The following is a 26,852-nucleotide window of genomic DNA, read 5'->3' on the forward strand; positions in this document are numbered from 1 at the left end:
CTTTTTCATCCATCACTGTCCACTCTCCTTTACACTTGCTTGTCTTACCCCAGCTGTGCCTTAGCCTGGATAGCTGATTGTTCAAGGCTTCAGGCAGCTGAAAGAGAGTGAACTTCAGACTGGCCTGCCCAATGACTTTTCAATCTCTCCTCTACTCACATTTGCCTTTGTGTCTGGGTCTGAAATCCATCATCTGTGTCTAACTTCAAGTCACCTCTTGTCTCTCTTCAGGACCACTTTAAAAAAACAAAACAACTTCATTGAAAACAGGGTTGATTATGATCTGGACGTCTTGTCCCGCAGCACACGTCATCTCCTGCATCCTCAACTAACCTCCGAAAGGATGGTTTTGCAGTTTATCTTATCCCCCCCCCCCCCAGCCCAGATTTAATTCTCATATTCATGCCCACCCGCACACGTACCTCCGACCCTCTTAACTCCAAACCATAGCTGTTGATCTGCCCCTTTTCCTGGCGTCCATTGTCAACTCCTCCATGACATCCAGCCGGGCAACAGCCATCTTATAGTCTTCGGGAATTAAGTTGCCCTTGACCCATTTGACACCACTGCGATAGACCAATATCGCTCGTTCCTGTCCAAAGCCACGTACATCGCTGCCTCTAAAACAACAAGCTTTTTCATTAGCTAACACAGGGCTGATCAAAACAAGACAGGCCTGAGTGAGGCCAGCCGTACCGAGACTATACTCAGCGCAGAGTAGGACTCTGTTGTCTGCTCCTTTCTCTTCATTCACCAGCCCCGTTTTTTTCTACCAATTGTCTGCTTTTGACCAAGTTAACCTCTAGACTACTCTTTAAAGTTGCAACGAGGTGTTTTGGATTTTTTTTTTGGACTTTGAACCCTGTGGACAAAAGCGGTAATGTTGTCAGAGAACAATGACGGAAAAGATCTGCATTCATCCTCTGGTAGCGCGTGCATTTGTTTTGAAGGGAAGAGAAGAGAGAGAGATGTAGAGGCGTTTTGGAAAAACTGCCGTTTGTGAGATATAGAGATAATGCATTTCTGATTGCGGCTATGTATTTCATCTGTGTGCTGAAAATAATTTTGTCAGATTTAATGGGAAATCCAATCCGGAGCCAAGCTTTTGGAATCATTATGTTGAAATAGATAATGTTGCTGATGGTCTCGTTTGTTTATGTCGGCATTAAAATTAAATTAAGACTGATAAATAATCAATGAATCATGCCTCACACGGTATGAACGGCACAGTGGCGCAGTGGTTAGCACTGTCACCTTGCAGCAAGAAGGTCCTGGGTTCGAACCCTGGGGTTGTCCAACCTTAGGGTCATCCCAGGTCGTCCTCTGTGTGGAGTTTGCATGTTCTCCCCGTGTCTGCGGTGGGTTTTCTCTGGATGCTCTAGTTCCCTCCCCACCATCAAAAACATATGCATGTTAGGGTTAATACTCCTGTCTGTGCCCTTGACTGAGGCATGGCAAGACAAACTAGAGTTTGTCCTCGGGTGCTGCACAGCGGCTGCCCACTGCTTCTAGCTACACAGCGAGGATGGGTTAAATGCAGAGCATAGGGGATCAGTGGATCGGTGGTTCGAATCCCCGTGTTACCTCCGGCTTGGTTGGGAGTCCCTACAGACACAATTGGCTGTGTCTGCGGGTTGGAAGCCAGATGTGGGTATGTGTCCTGGTCGCTGCGCTAGTGCCTCCTCTGATCGGTCGGGGCGCCTGTTCGACGAGGAGGGGGAACTGGGGGAATAGCATTATCCTCCAACGTGCTACATCCCCCTGGCGAAACTCCTCACTGTCAGGTGAAAAGAAGCAGCTGGCGACTCCCCATGTATTGGAGGAGGCATGTGGTAGCCTGCAGCCCTCCCTGGATCGGCAGAGGGGGTGGTGCAGTGACCGGGCCAAGTACAATTGGGAAGAAAAAAGGGTGGAACCCCCCCCCCCCAAATAAATAAACAAATAAATAAATTTAAAAAAAATGCAGAGCACAATTTCCTTATGGGGATCATTTAAGTATATCAAAATAAAAATCTCTAGGTGTGCGCTCTTCATGGTTTGCCTGCTACCTTCTTACACCAAACTTATTGGGTAATGTAGACCAACACCATGGGATCCACAAGGGCTTAACCCTGAACCCCCTCTCTGTCTGTCTCTCCCTTATCAATACACCCCACAAAATCTCCTATGGTGAACAGGTCACACACGACTCCACTCGGTTTTCCCGTTCACTGACATGCAAATACAATCTCTGCTCACCAGCTCCAACCCGGTGCTGACTGCACTCTGCAACTCTTTTGGCTCCTGGAGTATTTTTTTTACCCTCTACAAAACTTCTCCATAGACAAGACTGCTATGACTCCTGCAGAGAACACTGGTAAGGCCTCAAGAAATCTACTGTCGCATGAGGCGTGCATTGCAAACACATGGAAACCCTGCAAGTTTGCATACCTGAAAAAGGAAGAAAAAAAAGGAGTGGTTCCCCTCTGGATTTGCCTCATCATTGCTCTCACCAAGATTTAGATGTGAGAACATTAAGCACACGAGTTATCTCCGCAATGACTTTGTCAGAACAGTGCTGTCACTCTGTCGCTCTCCATCTTCTGCCATGGGCTGGAATCTCACATTTCAAGTATCTCACATTATCCTTCCACATTTCAAGTATCTCACATTATCCTTCCACACTGAATTGATGTCTGTCCTTGCTTTTGTTATCCCCTCATGCAAAATAAATAAATAAATAAATACATTTTCCAGGACACCTTCCTTTTTCTATCCTAATTCTTTTTCAAACATTTGGCTCCTACAGTATGATTATATAAATGCAGTAACAGCATGGGCACCATGAACCTTGCACACTGTTTTATCATCATTATTATTATTATTACTATCGATTTTTTCGGGGGAGGGGGTGCTTGTAATTTTGCTGACTGAATAGGTTTATTCTGCTATTGGACTCTTCATGTAAGAGTGAAAGCTAATTGGCTAAAATGTCAAGTGTAACTGTAACTGAATAGAGTCGGGGGAACAGATATCTGCCAAAATGCCCTCTTTTCTGTAACACCTTATGTAACCTGATGTATTCAGTTCACACTCTTTATATCCCTCGTTCTCATCAGATCTGTCTCTCACTGTCTGAATCTTACAAAGCTCTGGCTTGTGGGAGCTGCTTTTTAAAAGCTTGGTAGAAAGATCCTCGTTTTAATGCCCTTGGTTTCAATCTGCAAACTGACATGCTGTCCTACACGAGACATCCTTATCTGATGCAAGGGTCTCTGATGCTGTGTTGCTGTAAAGCCCCTTGAGGCATATTTGAAATTTGTGATATCGGGCTATTGTGGTGACCCACATCTATATAACTAGAGACATTCACCTAAGAGAGAATGCACTTCCGCTTCCGGTCAAGAGAGTTCAGTGTCGTTGTCGAATATATGACATGTAAAGTTGGAGCTAGTAAACTACCTCGACTACGTCTACTCTCACGTCTCCTGTCTCGTTGTTTTCTAACTCCACAGTGGTGACCCCGACGTGATCGAACAACTAATACGAGTATGTTTGACAACGACGACGCCGGTGCTAACAACATGGCTATTGCTAACGCTAGCATTTACACCGCTACTGTGAAGCTACCCGACTTTTGGCAGCATAATCCACGGCCGTGGTTTCAACATGTGGAAGCCCAGTTCCAGCTGAGAGGGATAACGCAGGATGCAACGCAGTACTTCCACGTAGTGGCGGCGTTAGACGCATCGACAACGGCGTGAGCAATGACACTGTTGGAAGCTCCGCCAGCTGCTGGCAAGTACGATGCTATAAAGACATTCCTCCTGAAACTATTTGAACTGTCGGAGCTGGAGAAGGCAGACCGTTTACTGTCCCCGAATGGCCTCGGCGACGGCAAACCGTCTGATTTAATGGAAAAAATGCTGTCTGTGCTGGGATCGGCTGATCCGGCCTTTCTTTTCACACACATTTTTCTGAGGCAGCTCCCCGCACCTGTACGCACAGCACTGGCCAGTTCTCCTCTCGCCGCCTCCAAGGACTACCGTTCTCTGGCTGCTGAAGCAGACAGGGTTTTCCTGGCCAACCGGCAACAGTTTGTGCATGCCCTGCTACCCCACCAGACCGCCCCACCACCACCTGTGTACGACTATATGGACACCACGGCTGCGGTGACAGCCCGCCGCCAACCTGACGACGGGCTCTGTTATTACCATGCCAGGTTTGGGGCAAAAGCAAAACGGTGTCGCAAACCCTGCAGTTACAGGGTTCAGGGAAACGCCAAGGCCGGCGCTTGTTAACGGCTATGGGCGCCGGCCGTGACTGCAAGCTGTTGTTCATCAGAGACTCCTTGTCGGGCCGGCGGCTGCTGGTTGACTCTGGCGCTCAACGCAGCATACTACCAGCACAAGCTGTGGACACGATGACCGACAGTCACGGCCCCCAGATGGACGCCGCCAACGGCACGTCCATTCGGACGTACGGTATCAGACATGTGGACGTGTGTTTTGGCGGCCGACGTTTCGGCTGGGACTTTGTGATGGCTGCTGTATCCACCCCGCTCCTAGGTGCGGATTTCCTCTGTGCTTTCAACCTGCTGGTGGATGTTAAAAACTGTCGCGTGATTGATGCCGTCTCTTTTGCGTCATACCCCTGCACGCTTGGGGGCGCTGGAGCGCTGTGCCTCACTAACACACTCTCCACCGGGGATCCATACCAACGCCTGCTCGCAAATTTCCCCGAGCTGACCACACCCACCTTCTCCTCGGCGGTGGCCAAGCACAGCGTGGAACATCATATCACCACAGTGGGGCCCCCAGTTTACGCCCGGGCCCGACGCCTCGACTCGGCCAAGCTCGCAATAGCCAGGGAGGAGTTTTCGACTATGGAGCGCCTCGGCATTGTCCGCCGTTCTGACAGCCCGTGGGCTTCCCCTCTTCACATGGTTACTAAGGCCAACGGGGGTTGGCGCCCGTGCGGGGACTACCGTCGCCTAAACAATGCCACGACCCCCGACCGGTACCCCATACCGCACATACAAGATTTCTCTACCCACCTGGCGGGCGCTGCCATCTATTCCAAAATCGACTTAGTGCGGGGGTATCACCAAGTGCCGGTCCACCCACTGGATGTCCCAAAAACGGCTGTCATCACACCCTTTGGGCTCTTTGAGTTTTTACGTATGCCTTTCGGCCTTAAAGGGGCGGCGCAGACGTTTCAGCGCCTTATGGATTCTGTGCTCCGTGACATGCCATTTTTGTTTGTGTACTTAGACGACATCCTCGTGGCCAGCGCGTCGGCGGAGGAACACATGACGCACCTCAGACAGCTGTTTGACAGGCTCAGCGAACACGGCCTCATCATCAACCCAGCTAAGTGTCAGTTCGGGGAGTCGTCCATCACCTTCCTCGGGCACCACATCACTCCACAGGGGGCCGTTCCCCTCCCTGCCAGGGTTGAGGCTGTCACCATGTTCCCCCGCCCCCGCACTGTACAGTCGCTGCAGGAATTCCTGGGCATGGTGAACTTTTATAACCGTTTCCTGCCCCGTGCCGCCCACATCATGCGTCCCCTGTATGAGGCCCTGCGGGGTAAGAAGTCTAAGGACGAGCTGGACTGGTCTTCGGGGATGGACGAGGCTTTTGTGGCCGCCAAGACCGCGCTGGCCAACGCTGCGCTGCTAGCTCACCCGTCGCCTGCCGCCCCCATAGCCCTTACAACGGATGCCTCCGACTACGCCGTGGGGGCCGTGTGTGAGCAGTGGGTGGGGGGGGGCTGGCAGCCGTTGGCGTTCTTCAGTAAACAACTCCGTGAGAGCGAGCGCAAATACAGCACCTTTGATAGGGAACTACTGGGTCTCTTCCTCGCAACCAGACACTTTAGGTTCCTATTGGAGGGCCGACAGTTCACCGCTTTCGTGGACCACAAACCGCTGACGTTCTGTATGGCCAAAACCTCAGAACCGTGGTCTGGGCGTCAGCAGCGTCATCTCGCGGCGGTTTCCGAGTTTACCACGGACATACAACACGTGTCGGGCAAGGATAACTCCGTCGCCGACTGCCTTTCACGGGCGGTTGTTAACGCCGTTCACTTGGGACTCGACTACGCCGCTATGGCAGCAGACCAAGCCAAGGACGCGACCGTTCAAGACTACCGGTCGACCCCTACGGCGCTACGGCTGGAGGACGTGAGGTTCGACGCGGCCAACACCACCCTCCTCTGTGACATCTCCACCGGTCAACCGCGCCCCCTGGTGCCTACTTCCTGGCGGCGCCGAGTTTTCGACACCGTCCACGGCCTTTCCCACCCGGGAGTGAAGGCCTCGACCAAATTGGTGAGCGTCAAGTTTGTTTGGCCTGGGCACAGTAAGGATGTTAGAGCCTGGGCCGGCTCTTGTGTGGCGTGCCAACGCGCCAAGGTGCACCGCCATACCAAGGCCCCTTTGGCGCCGTTTGTGGTTCCAGAGAGGCGGTTTGACCACGTCAATGTTGACCTGGTGGGTCCCCTGCCCCCCTCCCGTGGTTATACGTTCCTCCTCACTATTGTGGACAGGGCCACCAGGTGGCCAGAGGCTATTCCCTTGTCCTCCACGACGGCAGCAGAGGTAGCACGGGCGTTCATCGGCTGCTGGGTGGCCCGTTTCGGCACACCGGGTGACATCACGAGCGACCGGGGCTCCCAGTTTACCTCGGAGCTCTGGACGGCGGTCGCTGAGCACCTGGGGATGAAGATCCACCGCACTACGGCGTACAACCCGCAGAGCAACGGACTTTGTGAGCGGTTCCATCGGGACATGAAAGCCGCTCTGCGGGCAAGCCTCACTGGCTGCGACTGGATGGACCGGCTCCCATGGGTCATGCTCGGCCTGCGTTCGGCCCCGAAGGAAGACCTCCAGACCTCCTCCGCTGAGCTGGTGTATGGCCAGCCCCTGCGAGTTCCGGGGGAGTTTCTTCCGGATGCTACGACTCCCTGGTCGGCCGCCTCTCACCTCAGTGCGTCCCGGAGCGCTGCCGGTGCCTTCGCTCCCGTTCCGATGTCTCAACACTGCCTCCCCCGGTCCTACGTCCCCAAGGATCTGCCATCGGCGAGGTACGTCTTCATTAGGCACGACAGCCATCGGTCCCCGCTGCAGCCCCCATACGACGGGCCCTTCCGCGTCCTGGAGGCGGGGGATAAGAACTTTGTGGTGGACATGGGGGGCAGGCCGGAGCGGGTCGCTATAGACCGTCTCAAGCCTGCTCACTTGGACATTGGGGAGCCAATGCAATTGGCCCTACCCCCGCGGCGGGGACGCCCTCCTAGGTCGGCCCCGGCACCTGCCTCTGTTCCTGCTTCGGCCCCGCCTATGGCCCGGGTTTCGGCCCCATCTGTTTCCCCTCCTGTGAAGCGCAGCCGTTATGGCCGCAGGGTCCACCCCCCGACTCGTCACTTGTTTTCCCCGTGACTTTGCACTATGTCATTGACTGTTCTGTTGTAGAGTCTATTTTTATGTTCATGAGTTGCGCTTTTGCTGTTTTGCATTGTTTTGTGTAGGTGAATTCTGGGGGGGCCTGTGTGGTGACCCACATCTATATAACTAGAGACATTCACCTAAGAGAGAATGCACTTCCGCTTCCGGTCCAGAGAGTTCAGTGTCGTTGTCGAATATATGACATGTAAAGTTGGAGCTAGTAAACTACCTCGACTACGTCTACTCTCACGTCTCCTGTCTCGTTGTTTTCTAACTCCACACTATACAAATAAAATTGACTTGACATCATGGATCGGGTAATAGAGTGACCTATTGGTTAGAGATTGTCTTGTAAATAAGAGGTCAAATGTTCGATGCCATCAGTGTCTCCTTAGTCGAACCTTTGAACCTTTATTTCCTCACTCATGCTAATTTGCTCTGAAACAGCAGCTCACATAGTATAAATGCAGCTTCTTTCATGGACCTCCGTGCAAACTCATTTGACACTATGGACAAGCTGTTTAGATAATATTGATGTCAATTTTCATGAATTATATATATATATATATATATATATATATAAACTTCTTGAATATATTGCAACTCTGTTCTGACACAACTTTCCCTAAATATGTTTTCTGTAATAACCAAGGTACTCTGTAAATTACATTTACCTATCTGCCAGAGCAGCTGTATGTTGATGGCAAGTTATGACAAGTTATTTATATAGGAACATATTTATAGTTAGGGCCCTACCAAATTCACGGCCGTGAAAATCGCGTCACGGACCGTGAAATCAGCCTCTTCCCGTGTAATTGACCATTTGCCGTGAAATGCAGTGAAATGCAGAATTTAAGTGCACAACCAGTTCGAGAAAATACTGTGCTGACATGATTGACATTTTGGATGCGCGAATAAAAGCATTCACGTGTCTAAGACATTGATTGGTTAAATGAGCATCCGGGGTGGTCGCAAGGATCATTGTTGTTACTAGCATAGTTTGAGTTAGCTGTCGCCAGCATGTTAGCTTAGGCCCTAACGTGTTTCAGTAGGCTATCTTATAAAGAATGACACAAACACGAGTTGCTCAGTGCAGCCAAGTATAATCAAAAGTGTTGTAACATGTTCCTGAGCGCGGGTCATGTGTATCTAGGGTAAACTAGTGGATAGCCGATGGCATCGATTTATCTAGACCCGTAACATCCTCCTTTTCCAAGTATAAACACATACACATGAAGTTAGTGCAAAATAAAATTACTTTCATATACGAACAACCAATAACAATGCAACAGCAGTAAATCTCTTCATATCCCATACCAGTGTAATAACCACAGTAGCGTATGATAACCTTTCTCCTCTTTTCCCCCTCTCTCCCACATAGCAACCATCAACATTATTCAGATTACATAGTGAGTTTCAGTGGAGGTATAGACAGCCGTCCAACCCTTGTGTAAGTGTGTCCATCCGAACGCGGAGCGCCAACAGGAGTAGATGGCGCCTTGGGCATGGACCTGATGGGGCTCGGCTCGAACACAGCCTGAGGGGTCTCAATGACAGTTTCTGTAGCTGGATCCCCGTCCGGTGTGTGTGCCGCAGCGGATTCAACAGGATCGTGCGCGGCTCGTGCAGCTGGCTCAGCCACTCTGAGATCGATCCTGTTACGACGGTACAGGGAGCCATCAATGTCCACAAGATAAGACTTCGGCGCAACCCTGCGGAGACAAGTTCCGACTCTCCAGCGGCCAGTGTTATCACCTGGCAGGGGCTTCATCCGTACGACTTCCCCAATTTCAAGTACCGGCAATTCACGGGCAGATCTGTCATAGAAGGATTTGGCGAGTTGCTTCCTGTGGCGCAGCTTTTCAGTGACGCCCACGACAACAGCTGGTTCCAGGAGCTTGCTTGCCGCCGGGATGGACGTCTTCAACCGGCGGGACATGAGGCGTTGTGCTGGGCTGCTGCCCATGTTTTCCGTAGGTGTATTCCTCCAGTGAAGCACGGCTTTCCAGGGGTCTTCACCATCATGCGCGGCCTTACGCAGAAGATTTTTTACAATCTTCACGGCCGACTCGGCCTTGCCATTCGCTTTCGGGTGTCTGGGAGAGGAGGTCACGTGCTCAAATTCCCACTCAGAAGCGAATCGTGTGAACTGAGCTGTGAACTGAGGGCCGTTGTCTGTAATAACCTTCTCTGGCTGACCATGTCGGGCGAACTGTGCCTTACATCGCTTGATGACTGTCTCTGCAGACATGTCGGGTAGAAGCTCAATCTCCCAAAATTCGGAATAGTGGTCGACTATTAGGAGATAGTCTTTCTGTCTGAAGCTAAATAGGTCCATGCTCAAGACCTGCCATGGCCTGGTTGGTACTTCGTGAGAGAGCATGGTCTCCTTTTGCTGATTGTGGGCGTACACATTGCAGGTCGAGCAGCTGCTTACAAAGTCCTTTATCTCTGACTGCATGTTGGGCCAGTACAATGTCTCTTGAGCGTGTCGGTAGCATGCATCACCCCCTATGTGACTTGAATGTATGCGCGTCAACATTTCTGGGCGGAGTGACTTTGGGACGATGACTTTTTGCCCCCGGAACAGAACTCCGTTCTGCACACTGATTTCATCCCTGAAGGGCCAGTACTCCCTAGCGATGAGGGGCGCTTCCTCCTTTACATCTGGCCAGCCCACGAGAACAGTGTTCTTCAGTGCCTGTAAGCATTCATCTCTGTCGGTGTGTCGTCTGATCTGTTCCAGCCGCTGGTTAGTCACATTCAGGTACTCTGCCTGGTTCACGTGCTGTATGTCTTCCTGCTCTTGTTGCAGAGAGCAGATAGCGTGTCGCTGATATGCAGTCCCTCTGCCGGAGCATCCAGCCGTAGCTCTGCTGAGCGTGTCGCTTATGAACATCTCTGGGCCTGGTTTGTAGATTACCCTCAGGTCGTAGTTCTGCAGAGTCATGAGAATGCTCTGGAGTCTCTTGGGCGCATTGAGAAGTGGCTTGCGGAAAATAGAGATCAGAGGCTTATGGTCCGTCTCTGCTGTGATTGGGTCGCGGCCATATAGGTAATGGTGAAACCTCTGGCAGGCGAAGACGATACTGAGACACTCCTTCTCAATTTGTGCATAGTTTTTTTCGGTGGGGGTAAGAGCCCTCGAGGCAAATGCGATGGGCTGACCTTCCTGCATGAGACAACATCCGAGACCACTCTGGCTGGCGTCGCTCTGGATTGCGATTGGCTTAGTTACATCATAGTAGCGCAGGACGGGCATGGCTGTCGCCAGCGCCTTAAGCTTATGAACCGCCGCCTCGTGCTTAGGCAGGCAGTGCCAGGGTGTGTCCTTGTCCAACAGGCGTCGCAACGGCTCGCAGACAGTAGATAGATGAGGCATGAACTTGCCTAAATAGTTAGCGAAGCCAATGAGACGCTGCACGCCCTTGGCATCTGTTGGGTTCGGCATGTCAATAATGGCTCTCACCTTCTCTGGATCGGGCTTCAGTCCAGCAGATGAGAGAATGTGGCCATGAAACTGCACCTCAGCCACCTTGAACTGCAACTTCTTCAGGCCGAGGCGAAGCTTGACCTCGCGGCAGCGTTCCATCAACGCCGCAAGCTTGACGTCGTGGTCGTCCCCAGCCTCCTTGTCTGTGTCCCAGCAGCCGACGACCAGGATATCGTCTGCAATGGGCTCAACGCCCTTCAGACCGGCGAGGAGCTCGTGCTGCTTGCGCTGATATACCTCGGGCGCCACCGATACTCCAAATGGTAACTTGAGCCACCGCTTCCTCCCCCAGGGGGTCCAGAACGTGGTCATGAGGCTACTCTCATAGTCCAGTTTGCATTGCAGGAATGCATCCCGAGCGTCCACTAACGTGAAGACTCTGGCCTTGGGCAATTTATACAAAATGTCCTCCAAGGTAGGCATGATGTAGTGAGAGCGCTTTAGGGCTTTGTTCAATGGTTTAGGGTCAATGCATATTCTCAGCTTCTCCGGTTTTTTAACAATCACCATGTTGCTGATCCAATCTGTAGGATCTGTGACAGGCGCAAGGTGGCCGTCAGCCTCGTACTTGTCCAGCTGGGCTTTGACTGCTGCTTTCATTGCGATTGGGACATTGCGAGGGGCACTCTGTACTGCAGCAACACTAGGATCAAGGTCAAAATGGACCTCCCCAGGCACGGATTCCACAGGGGAGTTGAACACGTCACTGTATCTGTTGATAAGCTGTTCTTTAGTTAGGGCTCCTGGTTGTGTGTGTTCCATTTTGAGCACATCCTCTGGAATTGTGAAATGCATGAGCCCTAAGCGTTCACAGGTGGAGCCTGACAGAAGAGGATGTTGGCTGGTCCTCACTATTTCGAATGAGAGCTTGTGTGTTTGGCCTCTCACAGTAGTCAGTCTCAAAGGTGCCCATAGAGCTCAGTGTTTCCCCCGAATACAGCTTCAGTCTGGTGTCACTCGGGCGGAGAGGTGTGTTTGGGGCCAGCCTTTTCTTGTCTTGAAAGCCCATTACATTGCAGGTGGCTCCAGAGTCCAGCTGACATTGTTGTGGCTTGTCGTGGAGTTTCAGAGTCACAAACCACTTCTTTCCTTTGGTGTGCACTGCGCCGATTGACTCAAACATGTACAGATCATCTGCATCATTACTATGCTCTGGGGGTTCTTCTGTGTATTCCACACAGTTTACCTTGCCCTCAGCATGCCCCTTTTTGCTCTTTAAGCACACTTTAGAAAAGTGATTAAGTGTCCCACATGACCTACATTGTTTCCCGAAGGCCGGGCAATGCTCTCTGCCCCTTGAATGCGAGCTGCCACAGTATTTGCAATTGCCTGCATCTCCTGCTGTTCTGGGTGGATTGTTCTGTTTCAATTGGTTTTGTCTGGGTTGCCTAGCAACGGCATGCACTGCCTCTGGCTGCGGTGTTGTTGCAAACTCCATTGCTCTCATACGGATGTCAGTTTGCTCTGCTGCGCGACACATGTCAATAGCTGTGACCATGTTCAAATCCTTCTCTCTCAACAGCCTGCGCCTAACGGCCTCGCTTGCAACTCCCAGGACTATCTTATCACGGATCATTTCATCTTTCAACTGTCCATACTCACAGGTTGCTGCCCTCTCTCTCAAGTCTCGTCACAAAGGTATCAAACGATTCTCCTTCCTCCTGCTTGCAACTCCCGAAAATGTACCTCTCGTATATTGTGTTTTTTGCTGGCTTGAAGTATTTCCCCAACTCTCTCAGTATGGCGTCAGGATCCCCTTGATCATCTTCTGAGAGGTTCAGATTGTGGCGGTAAATATGCCTGCATTCACTTCCCATCACACTCCTTAGAGTAGCCGCTTGTATTTTCTTGTCCTTGCCAAGTATGCCCGTGACGAGGACGTAGTCTTCATATTCGGCCCGAAAAATGTCCCAATTGACACTCCAATCGCCTGTGAAGCTCGTCGGGGACGGTGGTGGAATATTCACGTTAGCTGCCATTGGATGTGATGCTATCGGCGCCGGTAATGCTAGCGTTAGCTCCTCTGTGACAACGTCTTCAGCAGAAGTACTTTGCTCTGAAATGTGACCTACTCAGGCCTACAAACTTAAACATGCGAGCTAGTAAAATAAGAAATAAGTTCTCCGACTTCTGACACCAGGTTTCAGTAGGCTATCTTATAAAGAATGACACACACACGAGTTGCTCAGTGCAGCCAAGTATAATCAAAAGTGTTGTAACATGTTCCTGAGCGCGGGTCATGTGTATCTAGGGTAAACTAGTGGATAGCCGATGGCATCGATCTATCTAGACCCGTAACATAACGTGCTGAGGATGTCGAAATCTAAAACCTCAAAAAACACTACTGCAGATGACAGAGTAATTGAGTTTGGAAAACATATTTTACACGCTGATGGCGGGAAATTATTTTGTACGAGTTGTAATATCTCCTTAGATCACAGTCGACGAGCAACGATTCAGCGTCACTTGGAAAGTGAAACTCATCTCAACAAAAAGAGGGCTGCCGAAAAAGAACCACAAGGTGGTTCGGAGACGAGTCAAACGAGAACATTACGCAAAGTAGATTTAAACAACCAGCGGCCGAATTCCTGAAAGCAGTGCGCATTTTTGACCCTGCACAAATACTTATTTTGACGGTGGATTTAAACTCACTCAGCACGGACATTCCTGGATTTGACAAAAACTGTAGGCTGGAATTGCACAAGAGGTGGACACAACTTTACCAGCGCTAGCTTTTTGGAAATCCTCCGAATCTAGGCTACCACATCTTGCTAAAGTAGCGTGGCGCTGTCTGTCAATCCCGACGAACTCTGTGGACGCGGAGAGGGCCGTGTCAAAACATGGACAAGTACTTTCATCGCAGAGACAGAGCATGAAGCCAAGCACCGTCGCAGGATGCTCAATGCTTACATTCAACCACTAGTACGGTTATGCTGTGTACAGTAGGCTGGGCTATTAAGGCCCTGTGTGAAGAAAAAGTGTAATTTAATCATTGCCGTGAAATGTCGCATTTTTCTTATAGATTCCGTGAAATCTGTGATTTTCGAGAAACTAGGTCCGTGAAATTGAGCGAAATGTACCGTGAATTTGGTAGGGCCCTATTTATAGTCATGTGCATCTGACACTTTTCATGCAAAAAAAAGAAAAGTACTTTTGCACAAACTGGTGCCATTAAATTATGGCATTATTATATGGAGTATTGATCATTTCATGACAAATGCCAGTGTTTTAGACATCCTGTGCACTGAGCGATTGTGAGACGAGCTGACTGTACTTCCCTTGAGTGAGTGTTGTTTCATCATGATGTGTTATTTTCACGGCAAGCAGTTGTCCGAAATCGATATGAATGAGTTTAAGAGTTGAAGCAGAATTTTGTGGTGCTCAAAACAACTTCACTTCCCTCAGAAACCACACAAAACGTCAACCTGAGGTCTATACACACCTGCACGCTGCAGAGGCTCTGCAAAATGACAGTGTATGAGTAGTTATACTATAGTTATACTATAGTATACTGTAGTTATACTGTAGTTTTACAATAGTTATGTTGTAGTTATACTGTAGTGATACGGTATTTATACTATAATATACTGTAGTTATACTATAATTATACGTTTTTATTCTAATACTATACTGTATTTATAATATACCGCATTTACACTATAGTTTTACTGTATTTCTACTCTGCTTATACCGTAGTTATATAGACCGTATTTATACCAACATTATACTGTATTTATACTGTAGTTATACAATAGTTATAACGTAGTTATACTGTAGTTATACCGTATTTATACAATGATCATACCATAGTTATACTGTAGTTATACCGTGTTTATACTGCAGTTACACTGTAGTTATATAGTATACTGTAGTTATACTGTATTTATATTAAAGTTATACTGTAGTTATGTTTACACTGTAGTTATACTGTATTTATACAATTGTTATACTGTAGTTATATTGTATTTTTACTATATTTATACAGTAGTTATACCATGTTTAGACCCTAGTTATACTGTATTTATACTGTATACAATTGTTATACCCTATTTATACTATAGTTATACTGTATTTATACTATAGTTATACTGTATCCAGTCTTGAAAATTCAGCGAAACAAGTGATCCACATCAACATTAGGAAAATTGAATGCATCCGCTGCAACCAAGAAGGAATCATCTCCTCATCAGATGGTCATAACATCAGATCTGTCTCAGAATGTATTTACTTGGGAAGCAAAATCGAATCCACCAAAAGAGATGTGCAGCTTCGAATTGGAAAAGCTTGGGGTGCCATTGTGGGACTTAACGTCATCTGGAAGTCCATGTTACCAGACAAACTGAAGCGGGATTTTTTTCGAGCAACATTTGAGTCCATTCTCCCTTATGGATCATCTTCTTGCACCCTCACTAAAATGGCTTGAATCCAAACTTGACGGGGCTTTCACCAGAATGCTGCGTGCTGCACTAAATGTATCCTGGAAGAAGCACCCTACAATGAAGTGTCTCTATGGCAACATACCTATCATCTCAAACACTATCCGAGAAAGAAGGGTTCGATTTGCTGGTCATTGCTGGAGCAACAAGGAAGAACTTGCAAGCGACACTCTGCTTTGGCCACCCAAACATGGAAAGACATGTGTGGGAAGGCCTGCAAGAAATTACATCAATCAATTTGCTGACGACACAGGATGCCCATCTAAGGTTTTCCCAGCTGCTATGCTGGATAGAGACGGGTGGCGAGAGGGTCAGAGCCATCCGAGGATACTCGACCTGATGATGATGATATGTTGTATAATGTATTTATACTATGGTTGTACAATACTTATACTGTATTGATACTGCTTTCTGCTGTATTTATACTATAATTATACTGTAATTATACTGTATTTATACAATAGTTATAACACAGTTATACTGTATCTGTATTTATACAATAGTTATACTGTGGCGGACACTAGGGGCTATGCCTCTCACCCAGCAGGACTGTGAGTTGGGGGCGTGGTTTACGTTCCCCGGGCTCGCCGGGGCAGGGTTGTTCCTGCTGCAGTTGGTTTTTGGAGTTGAGGAATAAACATCAAACTCGCCTTCGTCTGCTGTGTTTTTCCTCATCCTGCCACATTGGTGACCCCGAATTGAACATGTTTGGAGCAGAAGAGGAGTGTGAATCCACTTCGACCACGCCGCCCCAACTCTCACAGCCGGCCGTTCTCGCCGCGGCTGTGAAGCTCCCAGAGTTCTGGCAGAGCGACCCGGCTTCGTGGTTCCAGCATGTCGAGGCGCTGTTCCACCTTCGTGGAATCTCCGCGGACGACTCCAGATACTATTTGGTCGTCGGTGCGCTGGACCAGCAGTCCACACGCCGGGCGATGCAGCTGCTGCGCGCCCCTCCGCAACACGATAAATACGTCGCCCTCAAACATCTTCTGCTCCGGAGGTACAGCCTATCTACCGCAGAGAGGGCAGATAGAATCCTTTCCCTATCCGGTTTGGGCGACGGGACGGCTGTGGATCTCATAGACAATATGCTGTCGCTGCTAGGCTCAGACGAAGGTGGGTTCCTTTTCCCGCACGTTTTCCTGCGCCAGCTCCCGTCTCCTGTGCGCGCGGCTTCGGCTAACTCCCCGTGTCTGGCCGCTGGTGACTGCCGAGGTTTGGCTGAGGAGGCCGATCGGGTCCTGCTGGCTACCAGACGGTTCTCTGGGCAGATTGTGGCATCGGAGCCTCTGCAGCCGACGTCGGAGGACGCGGACCCGGCAGTGGTGGCTGAAGTGACTGCCCGGAGACGGCGCGGGAGAGGCCTCTGTTTCTTCCACCAGCGGTTCGGCGGCAAAGCGAGGCGCTGCGTCCCTCCGTGCACGTTTGAGGCGGCGGGAAACTCCAGGGCCAGCGCTCAGGAGCAGCTGTGGGCGCTGGCGGACGTAGTGAGCTGCTCTTCATTAAGGACACGATGTCAGGAAGACGGTTTCTGGTGGACTCAGGCTCGCAAAAGAGCCTACTCCCTCCTGCTAAGACAGACAGGTCGGCCGAAGGCGGCGGCCCACAGTTAAGTGCAGCTAACGGTTCGTCCATTGCGACGTTTGGCACAAGGTTGGTGACTGTTTGCTTCCACGGGCGCCATTTTGAGTGGGACTTTGTAGTCGCCGCCATTACTGTTCCTATTATCGGCGCGGATTTTCTGTGTGCTAATGGTCTGCTGGTTGATGTTGCAAACCGCCGTTTGATTGATGCTGTGTCTTTCGCCACTGTTCCGTGCGAGACAGGGGGAGCCGGGCCGTTAACACGCGCTAACTTTTTAGCATTAGGGGATGTTTTTCAGCGTTTGCTGGCGGATTTTCCATCGGTGACTACACCTGCCCTTTCCACCGCGGTTACTAAACACGGGGTACAACATTTCATTCCCACTCCATAGCTTTAACAACCGATGCGTCTGACATAGCCGTGGGGGCTGTGGTTGAACAGCGTGTGGTGAATGCGTGGCAGCCACTCGCATTTTTTAGCCGCAAACTGCGGGATAGCGAGCGCAAGTACAGCGTTTTTGACCGGGAGTTGCTGGCACTGCACCTTGCAACCCGGCATTTCCGCTTCCTGCTGGAGGGTCGCCCATTCACGGCTTATGTGGATCATAAGCCGCTGACTTTTGCCATGTCCAAGGTGACTGAGCTGTGGTCTGTTCGTCAACAGCGCCACCTAGCGGCGATCTCCGAGTTCACAACGGACATTCAGCATGTGGCCGGGAAGTCCAACCCTGTTGCTGATTGTCTGTCGCGTGTGCTTGTGTGTCCTGTGCACCTCGGTGTGGATTTCTCCGCTATGGCTGCCGACCAGCCCAGCGACCCGGACGTCCTTGCCCTTAGGTCAACGCGTACCGGCCTCAAGCTAGAGGACGCTGTGATGCAGGAAGGCAGTCCTGCCCTCCTCTGCGATGTCTCCACCGGCCGTCCCCGCCTCGTTGTTCCAGTGGCCTGGTGCCGTCGAGTTTTCGATTCGATTCACTCCCTCTCGCACCCTGGAGTTCGGGCGTCGGTGAAGTTGGTCGGTTCCAAGTTCGTCTGGCCTGGCCTCCGCAAGGACGTCAAGGGGTGGGCAGCTGCATGTGTAGCGTGCCAGCACGCTAAGGTCCACCAGCACACTAAATCGCCCCTGAAACCGTTTCCGATCCCGGCCAGACGTTTCGACCACGTGCATGTGGACCTGGTGGGCCCTCTACCTTCTTCACAGGGTTTTACGCACCTGCTCACAATGGTAGATCGGACCACCAGGTGGCCAGAGGCTGTCCCTCTATCCTCCACAACATCCTCGGATGTTGCACGCGCTTTTCTTACCTCCTGGGTCGCCCGTTGCGGCACTCCGTCAGATATCACCTCAGACAGGGGCCCCCAGTTCGTGTCAGAGCTCTGGTCGGCACTTGCGCGATTCTTGGGTGTGCAGGTACACCGCATTACCGCGTATCACCCTCAGGCTAACGGCTTGTGTGAACGTTTTCACCGGTCGCGCAAGGCAGCGCTGTGCGCTGCGCTCTCGGATGGTAACTGGGTGGATCGTTTACCTTGGGTTATGCTCGGGTTGCGTTCGGCTCCTAAGGAGGACCTCGACGCGTCACCCGCTGAGCTGGTGCTCGGTCAGCCGCTCCGCGTCCCTGGGGAATTTTTGCCTGGGAGTTCCGCTCCTCGACCCCGTCCGGCCGTTTATCCTTTTTTGTCCGACAGCACTCGGGTTCCAGGCCCCGTTCACCACTGTTTTCCGCGGTTGTTCGTGCCTGCGGAGCTCATGTCGGCTCGTTTTGTTTTTGTACGGCATGATGCTCACCGCTCGCCCCTCCAACCCCCATACGATGGCCCATTTCGGGTTCTTGAGACGGGTCCTAAGGGTTTTGTGCTAGATATGGGTGGGCGTAGGGAGCGTGTCACGCTTGATAGGCTTAAACCGGCGCACAGGGTGGCAGGCGAAGTTGTGTTTCCGGCCCAGGTTTCCCGTCGGGGTCGTCCTCCTTCCAGGACCACGGTAGTGTCTTCACGGGTTCAGCGTTCTGCTTCTCAGCCAGCTTTGGACTGTGTTTCACCTACTGTTTCGGCTGAGGGACGGTGCAGCCGTTATGGCATGCTGCTTAAGCCTCCAGTGAGACACTAATTTTCTTTCCAGGAGTCCCTTCTGGGTGTTCGGGGGGGGGGGGCTGTGTGGCGGACAATAGGGGCTATGCCTCTCACCCAGCAGGACTGTGAGCTGGGGGCGTGGTTTACGTTCCCGGGCTCGCCGGTGCAGGGTTGTTCCTGCTGCAGTTGGTTTTTTGGAGTTGAGGAATAAACATCAAACTCGCCTTGGTCTCCTGTGTTTTTCCTCATTCCTGCCACAATACTGTATTTATACTGGAGTTATACTGTATCTGAACCGTAGTTATACTGTATTTATACTAAAGTTATATTGTAATTATGCTGTATTTATGTTCTAATTATATGGTATTTATACAATAGTTATACTGTAGTTATACTAACATTATACTGTATTTATACTGTAGTTATATTGTATTTATACTATCGTTATACTGTAGTTATACTAACGTTATGCTGTATTTACACTTGAATGATACCGTAGTTATATTGTAGCTATTCTGTATTTATACTATAGTTATACTGTATTTATACTATGGTTATACCATATTTATACTGTATTTATACTTTTGTTATTTATACTAGAGATATACTTTAATTATACTGTAGTTATATACTATTTATACTGTATTTATACTGTATTTATACTCTAGTTATACTGTATTTATACTCTACTTATACTACTGTATTTACTATCAATTTCTACTACTACTTTTGGCTGCTCCCATTAGGGGTCACCAAAGCGAATCATCCGTTTCCATCTCTTCCTGTCCTCTGCATCTTCCTCTGTCACACCAGCCACCTGCATGTCCTCTCTCACCACATCCATAAACTCCCTCTTTGGTCTTCTCTTTTTCTCTTCCTTGGCAGCTCCATATTCAGCATCCTTCTCTCAATACACCCAGCTTCTCTCCTCCACACATGTCCAAACCATCTCAATCTTGCCTTTCTTGCTTTGTCTCCAAACCGTCCAACCTGAGCGGTCCCTCTAATATACTCATTCCTAATCCTGTCCTTCTTACTTACTTACTTACTACCCACATACTATATTTATACCAAAGTTATAATGTATTTATACTGGAGTTATACTGTATATTGTGGTTATACCGTAGTTATACTATAGTTATACTGTATCTATACTAATGTTATACTGTATTTATACAATAGTTATACTGTAGTTATACAGTGTTTATACTGTAGTTATACTCTACCTATACTATAGTTATACTGTATTTATTCTGTAGTTATACTGTAGTTATCTAGTTATGTAGACATGGAGTCGGAGTAGGCCATGTTCAAAGCCTCTATAGACCACCGGAACACGTCCGGGTACCTTGACAACAGGACGCCAGGAGAGGGGGATAGAAAACCCAAGCCGCCAAGCCGCACTGTATTAGATATGCAGCCTAGCCGTAGCTACGATGCCCAAAAGTTGCTGCGTGGTGGACTGTACCGTTAACAAGAAAAACAACCCAAATATTCGTTTTTTTGTATTGCCTAAAAGGCAGAAGGAGGGAGAAAAACGATTGAAATGGCTCCAGGCGATCAGAAGGAAAGACAAGGATGGACAACTTTGGGATCCTGACAGCAAACATGTTTACGTCTGCGGTCTGCACTTCATCACTGGTAATGTTAGCTAGTTTAACTAGCTAATAATAGGTTAAGTCTATTCTACATTTTGAGCCGGTGGCTATATGGAATTCCACAGTTAGCTAAACCTGTCTGAATGGGATCACATTCTTCAAACCCATATGTATTTTTATCCATTAAAAATCATAAAATGGTCCCTCCCCTCTGAATATTTGGTCACATGCTCAATTTTGTTTATCTTTCCTAGAAACAAGGGGTAACTACACCGGTCTCCCTTACCCAGTTAAAATGCAAACATTATTATCACATTATTATTGTCATCCTTATTGAGTAGTATATCATGCATCATTGTATGCAGTCATGTGTAATCCAGTAAAAAGTAATAATTGAATAAAATGCAAACATTTGTTGAAAATGTAGCCTAGTTCCTATGTATTTTCCCCATGGCTGCTCTAGGTCATGATGTGTGATTTAATTTTTGCCTTTTATCATTTCAGGGTGTAATGCAAAGCACCCCATGCACCCAGACTACTGTCCCTTGATAGGACACTGGCCACCGATACTGCGAATTTTTCGCAAATATCGGTTCTTGTCCGCAGCAGCCAACGTAGCGACATAGTTAGCCATTTAAACCGTGTTCAAACTTGCTGGCTTCTATCCCCCTCTAGCTCCCCTTGCTCTAACGTTCGAACGCGGAAGTGCAGTGGTCTATTGCAGATGCAGCAGGTAGGAGCTGTGGTCATAAGGTCATCGGTGCCTGTCGAGGCGGCAACCTAAGAACCCACTGGTGGACACTGGCGGTGAGGGAAGCCATCAGGCTGGAGAAAGAGGCCTTTCGGGCTTGGTTAGCCCAGGCATCTCCTGAAGCAGCAGACAGGTACTGGGAGGCCAGAAGGGCTGTGGCTTCGGCGGTCGCTTAAGCAAAAACTTGTGTGTGGGAGGAGTTCGGCAAGGCTATGGAGGAGAACTTTCGGTCAGCTTCAAGGAAGTTCTAGTAAACCATCCAGCGACCCAGGAAGGGGAAGCAGGGCTTGACTCAGGCTGTATTCAGCCGGGGAGGGGAATTGTTGACCCACACTGGGGATGTTGTCGGGCAGTGGAAAAAACACTTTGAGGAGCTCCTGAACCCGACTAACACGTCCTCAGTGGAGGAGGTTGAGTCTGAAGACTCGGGGGAAGCCACACCCATATCACTGGCACAGGTCTCTGAGGTAGTTAAGAAGCTCCTCGGTGGCAAGGCACTAGGTGTGTATGGGATTTGCCCTGAGATGCTGAAGGCTCTGGACATTGTTGGGCTGTCTTGGCCTACACACCTCTTTAGTTTCACTTGGAGGTTGGGGTCAGTACCTGTGGAGTGGCAGACTGGGGTGGTGGTTCACATATTTAAAATAGGGGACCAGACCGGAGGGTGTGCTCCAATTATTGGGGCATCACATTGCTCAGCCTCCCTGGGAAAGTCTACTCTAGGGTGCTCGAAAGGAGGTTCTGACCGATTGTCGAACTTCGGATCCAGGAGAATTGTCCTTAAGTGTGAGTGTGTGTGTGTGTGTGTCTATGTCGGCCCTGTGATGGACTGGCGGCTTGTCCAGGGTGTCTCCCTCCAGGGTGTCTCCCCACCTGCTGCCCAATGACTGGTGGGATAGGCTCCAGCATCCCTGCGACCCTGAGAGCAGGATAAGCGGTTTGGATAATGTGTTTGTATGTGTGTGTGTGTGTGTGTGTGTGTATATATATATATATATATATATATATATATATATATATATATATATAGGTGCTTAGGGCTTTAGCAATTTACAGGTTCTGGCTTTTTTACTACATGTAGCCAGCAGGATTGTCATAAGGGTCCTATCTCTGCAGTTTATCTCTTGTGGGATATGGCACAAGTACAGAACTTCTAATCTAATATGGACAGTCTTGCTGAGTACCTCCTCTGAAGTCTGATGGATATTCTTCTCGAAAGCGGCTAAGACAGGACCAAAACATGCAATAATGATTTGCAGTGTTGGTCTGGCATTGTCTCGAGCGATCCGACTTGATAGTCCTGTGTTGCTTCTCCTGAGATGTAATGAAGAATCGAACCAAACTCTTCCAACAAAATTACCAACGAATCATGGAACTTGTAGTTTTCCATTGTGTTTGACAGATCATATACCACCCCGCCCCAGAGAGGACCCAATGAAACTTGTTCCTACTCATAGTGTTTCATTAATGCGTATGGCAACATTTTATCAATCGTTCAAATGAATGTCATTTGTTATTTCCATCCTACTTTCTTTTGCTAAAGTAAAATCACAGTGGCCAAAGTAAAAATGTTAATCTTTAATTTGGTTTAAAAAAAACCCCTCATAAACACGATTAAGTCACGATTAAGTAATAAACACATAATCAACACACACACACACACTGAAAAGCAAAACGGTCCTGTAGCCCAGGTGTGTCGCGAACACAGGGAATGCCAAGATATGAACAACCCTCCCTTTCAACCAATCAACATCTTGCCCTGGGTCCTTTTTTTTGTTTTCCTTCCTAGCGGTGAAAGGAACATGTTGTGATAAGTTACAAGCCATAGGAACATTGGTGCAGTGCAGTTTGATTCATCAGTTCCTACGGTAAACCCAGAAGCTGCTGCCGTCAGAAAATGCCAAACCACACATACCCACGTCTGACCAATATGTAGCGGGCATAATACGCCACGCCTTGTAGGGGTAGTAATAGTACTTATTTACCTTGAAAGATTAGGTTAATGAAGGGATCTGGGTCCCCATTCCCAATGCAATTAGTCTCAGTACCTACGTGGGTCAGTATGTGGATGCCTATCCTGCTGAACAGAGTGGTTAGTACATTACTCCCTATAAGATATAGTGAGGCGGGCTTCACGCTAAGGTATTTGACACGGCGGCCCCTGACGTGTAGAGTGTATGCTGTGCTATGGGTCCAACTCAGCATAACCCTCCTTCCCCAGAACTAACAGGACAGTTGAGACGCCCCTACTCCAAGGTAAGTACACAACTCCAAAATACTTATAAACCCTCAGGTAAGTATTGTAATAAGCCCTAAACTCCAAACACAGTAAAGATGAATCAATAGGCAACACTTCAGTATTCATTGAATGTAATACTATAGGATGACAATAGCAAAAAAATAAAATGCAAAAAACAAACAAAACAGAGTTTGACTCTTTGTATACACAGTATCTCTTGGTAAACACAATATCAACACATCCTCAAATGAGAAACTCACTCTAAATGTTGAGTATCGAAACCAATGAATGTTAAAACATAAACAGTTCAGTTCGTTTTTTTTAACACAGTCTAGTGATGAGTAATAACGAAATTGGCACAAATACCAGTCTGATGAATTCTGGGCACACGAGATGAGCCGTTGGACAGACGCCTGTATGGCAGGACAAACCACGTGACGTGCGTGTAGTCTACGTGACTCACTGTAGAAGTTCGATGGCGCCAACAGCAATGTGCGTTCAATGTTCACACTGCTCTTGAAATAACTTTCTCTCAGGCAAGCAACCTTCCGTCCCAAAACTAAAAAACACGACTGTCCTCCGAGTCCTCTTCTCAGCATCCAACAGTTCATCCGAACGCGCGCAGTCCCAGTATTGAGAACTAACGAGCCACTCTGACCAGTGAGCTAGCTAGCTTCACTGACACACAGACTAACGTTAGTACTATATGCTTATCCAGTGCGGTACTAAGCTAGTGCTGGAGAGAGTCCAATCACTAAACACTAATGTCTACTATTGTCTGTCTAGAATCCTCTTCGTGCCTCATGCACACTACAACAATGGCAAATGTTCCTCTGAAACTCACGGCACCGACGAAGCACTGACTTCCACGTCCTCAGTCCATGACCATTTCAAACACTCCACTGCTAGTCGGGGGAATTCGTGCTAGCTGGTGGTCACTCGCAGCCTCCAAGCAGGACACCTTCTCCGACGCAAACCAGGAAACACGAATTTGTCCCAAAGGATTCTTGTAGACAGTAACACATTCACCCCGCGTACAGTACGTGCCTGTCTCTCGAGATTTCGTATTTTTTTTCTATTCGTTCAGCGATCCCTCCCCTGGTGTGTTAGAGAGCCTCGCTCTGATTGGCTACAATGGAGGGGGCTTGCCTGATACTAACCCAATCATATACGACTATACTCAGAATAGTTGCGTACCCTACATATAAACTATGCTTGAATTGGGCCGGTACTCACCAGTACGCAGTACCGGGCCTTCTGATTTTTACCCGTCTGCGTACCGGTACTTATTACTACGTACCACCACCTCATGATTCATCTAGGTACGCATATTGTAATGCCTGTGTGTTTTAATGGACTGCTACATAGTGCGTCAGTAATCCCATCTCAAACACCATCTATGTAGTTCCTAAGAAGAGCCTGTGAAATTCAAGCTAATTATATTATATCATATAAAGACTTCTCTACCCAGAATGCAACGTATTACCGCGTGTCTTGACGTGCATGGAGCGCTCCAAAGGTGTCTTGTCACTGAAAATTAGCTAAGTTAGCTAGCTACCGTAACGTTATTTCGAAAATGTTAGCCTGGCTTAATAGTGCAAAAAGAAAGCGGTTGCTGCCGGACAAGGAGCCGAAAGAACCTCCAGTTAACACTGGTGCAACTGAAAATACAGAAAATGCCGTGTCAGAAACTTTGTCTGACTGGGAGCCTTCTCTGGTCGATCCTCCTGCTCCCAAGTTCAGTGGCTCCCACAGAGCCTTCTCTCCCGCTAACGTCGTCCAGGCCCTGACACTGCTGTTCCCAAGGTATTCTGGAGCCTTTTTTTTAAGAATGTGAGTATAAAACAATACATACTGATATTGAAAAAGTATATATAATGAATACCTACCGATCAGCCACAACATTAAAACCAACTGCTTAAACCAGTTTTTTTTCATGATTAAAATGCTTTAAACTGTATAAATGTCTAGAAACACTTAATATTTCATTATATGATGTGTACTTATATAAGCAGATAATCACAAGTTCTCATAAGTTGCTTCTAAAGTTCTCACTGAAATGTTTAAAAATATAAGTTGTATGTTAAAATTATGCTCCTTATTCACACATTTATAATATGTCCCCGAACACTGAATTGTTGACCCATCTTGATGGTCACAGTATTGATTTGAGTGAGTAGTTAAACAATATTTCTATTTATGTACAGGGAGCAGAAATGGAAAAAGAAAACTGGTCTCCCTCTCTGGATGGAGAGGATTAGACAGATAAATTCAAGAGTGAGTATCTAAGTTGTGATAGCTTTATTCCAAGACACTTGTATAATCAAGCGGTCATCTCTCTCTCTCTCTCTCTCTCTCTCTCTCTCTCTCTCTCTCTCTCTCTCTCTCTCTCTCTCTCTCTCTCTCTCTCTCTCTCTCTCACACACACACACACACATCTGTTCTAATTGTTTGTGTCTAATTTGCAGATATGCTACTTCAATCAGAGATGACAGAGCTGGGAAAAGGGCAAGCAACCTGAGACAAAACAAACAAGCAAGCAGAAAGCAAGGTGCTACAATAAAACCACACACAGTTGCCAACTCTGTACATTGTATCAATTTAGACAAACCCTCTTTTCCTTTACAAAAATATGAACTAAATGAATTTGAAGATAAGGTTTGAATTTTTTTTACTCATTGTTATTATTATTCTTTACAGGGAAATGTGTCTGAAAATGATCAATCACTATGTGGTTTATCTAAGCAACTAGTGTAGGGTTTATCTGGGCAAACCAGGCAAAAACACATGGTACCCACGAGAGCCACAAGCGCGTGTGCTGAGCAGTTGCTGATTCAGAGTACTGGCACCTTTTGATTCCAATTCAAGCCCTGCCTATAAAATCACACACAAGCCAACCACCACGCCAGCCAAACAAGTTGTTAGTTGTAAATGGACTGCATTTTATATAGCACTTTTCTAGACTACTGACCACTCAAAGCACCTTTTTACAATGTGTGCCTCATATTCACCCATTTACGCACACACATTCATACACTGATGAAGTCATTGAAACTCACTGCAACTCACCCACAGCCATGTTATCATCTCCAAAAGCTTTAGCCATCTCTACTGCACACAGCTTCACTGTTTCGCCATCTGACAAGAGCTTCTTTGCTTTAGCAAGCTCAAGGCAAACAGCATAGGACACACTGAGAGAGAGGACTCCTGTGTCGACATGGCTTTGGTAAAAAGGCTCTACTGTCGGTGT

The 26,852-nt window shown here is 48.3% G+C and overlaps 1 protein-coding gene across 1 annotated transcript in view; it reads right to left on the reverse strand.

Annotated features, from left to right (window-relative positions):
- The window catches only part of LOC130119762 (carbonic anhydrase-related protein 10-like), a 226,491-nt gene that overhangs the window by 89,774 nt on the left and 109,865 nt on the right, over positions 1–26,852 (reverse strand). The gene's annotated exons all lie outside the window — the stretch shown is intronic.

The sequence above is a fragment of the Lampris incognitus genome, chromosome 10, assembly GCF_029633865.1.
Source record: "Lampris incognitus isolate fLamInc1 chromosome 10, fLamInc1.hap2, whole genome shotgun sequence".
In the NCBI taxonomy this organism is placed as follows: Eukaryota; Metazoa; Chordata; class Actinopteri; order Lampriformes; family Lampridae; genus Lampris; species Lampris incognitus.